The following is a 6,414-nucleotide window of genomic DNA, read 5'->3' on the forward strand; positions in this document are numbered from 1 at the left end:
GGCGAGCGGGGGTCACTCTTCGTTGCTGCGTGCGGGCCTCTCATTGCCGTGGCTTCTCTTGTTGCGGAGCACGGGCTCTAGGCACGCGGCCTTCAGTAGTTGTGCCGCACGGGCCTAGTTGCTTCGCGGCAGGTGGGATCTTCCCAGACCAGGGATTGAACCGCAACAAAGAGTAGCCCCTGCTCACTGCAACCAGAGAAAACCCAAAGCAGCCAAAAATAAATAAATAAATTTATTAAAAAAAAAAAATTATGGTGTGCGGGCTTAGTTGCTCTGTGGCATGTGGGATCTTCCCGGACTAGGGCGCGAACCCGTGTCCCCTGCACTGGCAGGCAGATTCTTAACCACTGCGCCACCAGGGAAGTCAGAGTGTCCTGTATTTTATTATTTTATTTGCTAGGTCTGCTGACCATTCCTGGGACAGCACAGGCAAGTGCAGGGAAGGAGTCCAGGGTGGGGCTGCAGCCCCGGCTCCAAGTTCATCAGCTCAGTGACTGATGTCCGGATGGGTCACCAGGAGGCCGCACCTGCCCTGCTCGGTGACTCAGGTGAATGTTGGCAGTGGTGCTGGCTGACATCCAGGCAGACCCGGGCAGGGCGGGGCAGGGCGGGGTGGCTTAGACCGAGCTCTGGAACCTTGCCTCTGACCTCTTACCCAGAGGTAGCAGGACCCACTGACTTTGACTCGGGACTCATTTATCTAGGCCTCTGAATGGTGAAGGGTGTGGTGAGCGTCAATGGCCAGAGAACTGGGTCTGCTCACTCTGAAAGGGACGGCTGCTGTAGTTCCTGTTGTTGGCACTCTCTAGACTTGTGCAGTGCACAACCTGGGTAACTGTGCCAGGTGGTCCTGGACTGTGTCTCTGTTTCCCTCTTCACCCAGGGGCTCTCCCTCATCTCCACCTGCCAGGCTTCTGCTCCCACCACAGTCCCTGTGCTCCCACAGGAGTTTCCTTGGTTATATTTAGGTCATGAATTCACCTGGAGTTTCACTGGGTTTATGAACAAAGGTAGGGGCTCTGACTCACTCTCCCATCCGCCGGGGCTGCTCTGCCCCAGTGCCACGTGGCCAGCACTCCACGGCTCGCTTGAGTGGGTGTGTGTGAGTGCCGCAGAGGGGCAGAAGCCAGAGCTCAGATACCCCGCTCCCTGGGACTAGGTCTCCACGGGGAAAGACGGAGAGGGCAGGACAGACAGAAACGGCAGCGGCACCTGAGGCCTGTGTGCAGGTCAGTTCAACGACCAGTGCCTTCTTGTGTCTGCTTATCCGGAGGGCCATCGCTGGCGCAGAAGCAAGCCAGCCGTTCCCGCCAGTGGCTTTTCCCCGATGATCGAGTCCCTCGGTTCCTTTCTGTGGGCGGTGGGCCCAGCTCAGCAGTTCAGGGCCTCGTGTGTCCCCTGACAGCCCGGGAGCTGGCAGGCTCCAGGCAGCAGGCGTGCTCCTCTCTGGACTTGTAAGGGAGGAGTCCTTCACTCACTCACTCTCGCGCTCATTCATTCATTGACCAGTGAACTGTTCGGGCCCCGGCCATGGAGCAGGGAGCTGCGTGGAGAGGTCTCAGGGGCCGGACAGCGGGACTTGAGCCAACGGGCGGTGGCGAGGTGGGGCAGGAAGCCGCCTACCTCTGCCCACGGAGCCCCAGGGCCAGCAGGACCCAGGGACACCGGCTCCTTCCCATGCACACAGCACCCCACGGCCCAGGCCTGGCCTGGCTGCAGGGGGATTGGAGGCTCCCTGGAGGCCCTGGGTGGCAGCCATGGGTCACCCAGCACAGCTCGGGGACAGAGAGGAAACGTGGCAGAAGGAACCCACGGGGAGGGCCTTGCCTCCCCCGGTCCCTTATTCCCACTGGATCAGGAGGGACGATGGCCCACACAGGGGAAGGCCACCGGCCAGCGATGGCGGGTGGAACACAGGCCCGGGTCTCTGCAGAGCGGAGCGCCCAGCCTCCCACCTTCCGCCTCCTCTCGTCAAGGGGCCGCCTGAGGAAGAGTGAAGAGCTGCTCCCTGAACTGGAGAGTCTGAGTCTCCGGGGTGAGTTTGCAGAGCTGCCACCAAAGGCCCTTCCCGACCACGTAACGGACCAGACAGACGTCCCACCTGACCTCACTCAGGTCAGGGTGGCGGGGGTGAGGGGAGAAGACCGATTTGGGATTTCGATTCAGCACATGCAGGGGAGGGTGAAGGAGGCCTGGTCAGCGGGGCAGAGCCCTGGCCCCTCCCCCTTCACGGAGGAGAGGACGCCCCCACCTGCCCCGGCGCAGGGGGCTTCCCTAGTATCTGTGACCTCCTCCCTCTGCAGTGGTGAGGCAGGACGGAAGGGACCAGGCACGTCCAAGGCCCCATGGCCCGAGAGGCAGCCCCTTGGGCAGCAGCTGAGGCCGGGACTGGGTGGCGTAAGGAAGCGGGCGACCTGTCTGGCCTCCAGACCTGTCCAGCACCACGGGCTGGCCAGCTGGGGCAGCTGACGGAGTCTAGATGCCAGCTGGGCCAGGGGTGAGGCGGCCGAGGGCAGCTGCCCAAGAATAGGCCTGGCACGCCACGCAGCCTGTCCCCTTCAGCTCACGGGCCCCACACACAGCTGAGGAAACTGAGGCCCAGAGAGGAAGGGCTGGGCCGAGGTTATCCAGGGGGCTGGAGGGGATGCCTGGGTCCGACCCTGGGCACCAAAGCCCATCTCCTGCTCCGTCTTGCTGGCCAGGGACCCTGGGGGGCCCTCTCGCCCTTCTGGGCCCCTGTCTGTCCAGTGCAGGGCTGAGTGAGGCCATCTCCGAGGACCCATCGGAGACCTGGGGTACGGCTGGTGTCGGAGGCAGGGAGGCCGGTGGGGCCCTTCGGGCGCCGGCTCCAGGGCCTCGGCTCCGCCTCTGCTCGGATGCTTTCTGCCTCCAGCCCCTTGTCCCTGCCGCCCCTCCCACCCAAGCCTGGCACTCAGACACGTGTGTGGTGGCCACGAGGGGCTGTGCGAGGGGGCCGCCACCTGGGACGGGGGGCCCAGCTCTCCAGCGATGGGAGGGGCTGCTGCGGAAAGGGCCTCACGCCGGGGCCTTCAGCTCTGGCTCCTCTTGGGGCTTTTGTCTCCCCTGCTCTGTCCAGCGGCATCTGCCTGACTCCGGCCCTCTGTGTCCCAGGCCAGACACCCTCTCTGGGAGGAGAAGAAGCTGCTCTGCCCGCCCGGCCCCTCCCCCCGGTCTTGTGACCCAGGAGCTCCTGACAGTACAGCCAGATGGCGATTTCCTGTTGACCCCGGAGCCCGGCTCCGTGTCCCTGGCTCCCCGTGCCCTGGCCAGCACCCCTGGAGCCCCGGCCGCACGGTCCTCTCCCCGCTCCCTGGGGAGTTTGTGGCCCCAGCACCGCCCCCTGCAGAGACCTGGGAATCAGGCCCAGAGGCCTCACCTCATCTATTTTTAAGCACAAGTCCATGAAAGATTCACAGGCTCCTTTATCTACTGGTGGTGGGATGGCACTGGTGCCTGTGGCACACCCACCAGCAGGTCCCAGGTCCCGGCGAGCTCACCTGGTGCCCCGGGGCAGCCCAGGCGCCTCCCTCTGCAGGGCCCCGCTCTGCTTTCCCGACCTGCCTTCTTCCCAAGGAGCTTCTCCCCAGGAGATGAGACTCCTGGAGACGCCTCCCCAGAGGGAGTGGGGCTCCTCCCTGCGCCCCGACCAGCTATGCAACTGGCTGCTCCCCATCTAAATGGTCCCTGATCTCCGGCGACTGCTGAGACTTTGTCTCCTCCCTGGCTTTCTCGTCCTGGCCTTTTACCTGGGCAGGTTTGAAGGGAGAGGAATCCACCTCCTGATGCCAGAGGCAAGGTCGGGAGGGGCCTTGCTTCCCGCTGGCCTCCTGGAAACAGGCCACAAGGAAACTGAGGCTCGGGGATACTGGAGCTTAGCCATTTCTCTGGAGTTCAAAGGCTGGGCAGCCCGCCCCTGCCCCTAAAGCCACATGGCGAGGAGGGGTGCTTTATCTGGGCCTCCAGAAATGCAGAGGCTCGGCCCTTCCTTCCAGGTACCCCACCCAACCCCAGATAAACACAAGGACCTCAGGGCCCCTCCCCTTGGCTGCTGAGGGCTCCCGTGGCCTCAGGAGGTGGTACCGGTTCAGCCCCGATTGTGTCACCTGGTGTCAGGTGCTGTCTGGCTGGACAGGTCCCAGCTAATGCCCAGGAGGGCTCTCAGCTGTCCTCCAGCAGGAGATGGGACTGACTTAGCAAGAAACTCCCCCAGCACCTTCCCTGGGTGCTTGTGGGGACTCGGGGCACCCAAGAGGGTCAGGCAGGACGCGGGTACATCCCTGCCCGTCAAAGTAGCATTCTCCACGTGGGAGGGGCCTGGAGGGAGCCCACGCCAGGCCCTGCTTCGTCATGAATCACTCATTTTAGAGGAAAATCTCATGCCTCGGTATCTCCACCAACCCAGAAGATTCTCTGGTGATTCACTTTCAAGAAACAAAAAGAGTTATTGTTAGCCTTCCAAATGGGGCATTACAGGAGAATATTGAATATTTGTTTCAGACCCAGCGGAGCCTGAGGCCCCTCCTCCTCTCCCTCCCTGTCAGGGGAAAAGTGGACGTTTTCTTTCAACACTTCCCCAGAGGAGGAAGGAACTGGGAAAGAAGGCAAACTTGAGCAACAGCCTGTCTGTCTGTCTGAGGACAAAAGAGCGGCGTCCAGAACCCGCGCCCCTGGGAGCAGGAGGGCAGTGCACCAGGCGCACCAGGCGCACCAGGCGCTAGCAGCCGTCCTGGCGCAGTGGGTGTGGGATGCGGGGCCGGGCCGGCTCTTCCCCTGTCACCTCTGTGAAACGGGGAGGCGTTTGCTCTGGGGAGTACTTGTGGGGCACCTACTGGGTGCCAGGCATTATCCTCTTGGGTGTCAGACGCCAGAGCAGGCACGGCTCAGTGGAGCAGCCCTGGGAGGTGGGGGAGAACGGCCACGAACACGAACACCCACGAACGCGTAACTGAGTCACGGGAAGGGAGGTGAGGGGTGGGTGGGGCTGCCTTGGCGAGGGTGGTGGCCTGGGAGCTAAAGGACCAGCAGGAGCCTTGGGTAAAGCAGCTCCGTCTGCCCGTGGTGGTTGTGAGCACGGGATTCCGTTTCTCTGTGAGGACCCTCTGGGGCCTCCAGCTCAATGTATTTCTACACCCGCTCCGAGAAGCCCTCCTGGGACCCGGCCTCCTGCCCCAGTGCCCAGCTCCCTGCAGCACTGCTGGCTGTCGTGCGCCCACCTGACCCACAAGCCTTTTCTGGAGTCTCGCTGGGGTCTGTCCAGGGAGCCCCAGATCCTGCAGCCAGCCCAGGCACAGCAGTGCCGGCACCCCCTCCCCGGGGGGCTCTCAGGCCTCCTCTAGAGGGGGCCGCTATGTCCTGTTCCAAGAGTGGAAAAAGAGACAAGCTGTTCTGTGTGATGCAGAACGATGGCCAGACGGATTTGCAGCGAGACTGAACTAGAGAGTGCTCTCACCGGTCTTACTGTACATCGCCCACAGGTGTAACGCAGAGGAAATGACACTCCTGCTGTGCAAAGCTAAGAACACCTGTGAAGGGGCTACTCCACCCACAGCAGGGAAACCGCTTCTCCCTCTGGGCCTGAGACCCCCTGAGACCCCCATTCCTCCGTGATGGAAGCTTTTGTACTTGTCAGCCGAAGTAGCAGTTTGGGGAGGGGGGAGGCTTCAGGGAAGTATTTCAGTAACAGGTCACCTCAGCGTCTGAAAAAGGGAAGAGGCCCCTGGGGCTCCGCACACGCGGCCATTGGTAAATTGCAGCAAACCCGGGACCCAGGCCACAGGCGGAGGGCACTTGTGCAGAAAGGAAACTTGGTTTTACAGCCGCGATCTGCTCTGAGGCCGGTTGGCTGAGCCCACAGGGGGTGACCTGGAGCACCGGGCAGGGTCCCTGCTCCTCCCCAAAGCCAGCGCAGGCCCATCCGCTGATGTGGTGAACATAGTCGCCTGATACCGGCCCTGGCCTGGCACCGGGAGCGCGGGAGATAACACGCGGAACCTGGCACCCAAAGCCGTTGCTCCCAGCCCCTACCGGGAACACGCCTCATGCCTGCGCCGAGCCCCCTCCCCTCAGTCCTTGCGCCCACTGGGCCGCACAAGGCTGGGTCTCCCCTCAGTCGCTGGAGCGGACCCGAAGCGGCAGGCTACCCGTCGGTCACCGGGCGCGGTTCAAGGGCCCCTTGTGTGGCAACCGGGCTGGCAAGGGCAGCCGCGTCCTCGGCCGCCTTTGGAGCCGCGGTTTGGGGAGGGGAGCGGTGGGTTAGGGCTCGGAGGCGGTGCCCGCGGGCGGGGGACGGCGGCCCGGCGGTGGGGACCTGCGCGGTGCCACGGCCCAGGCGACCCGCTGCGGGGATGCGGGGGCTGGGGAGGGGCGCAGGGCCAGAGGCCGGAGGCCTGGCGG

The sequence above is a fragment of the Delphinus delphis genome, chromosome 6 (genome assembly GCF_949987515.2).
Source record: "Delphinus delphis chromosome 6, mDelDel1.2, whole genome shotgun sequence".
Lineage (NCBI taxonomy): Eukaryota > Metazoa > Chordata > Mammalia > Artiodactyla > Delphinidae > Delphinus > Delphinus delphis.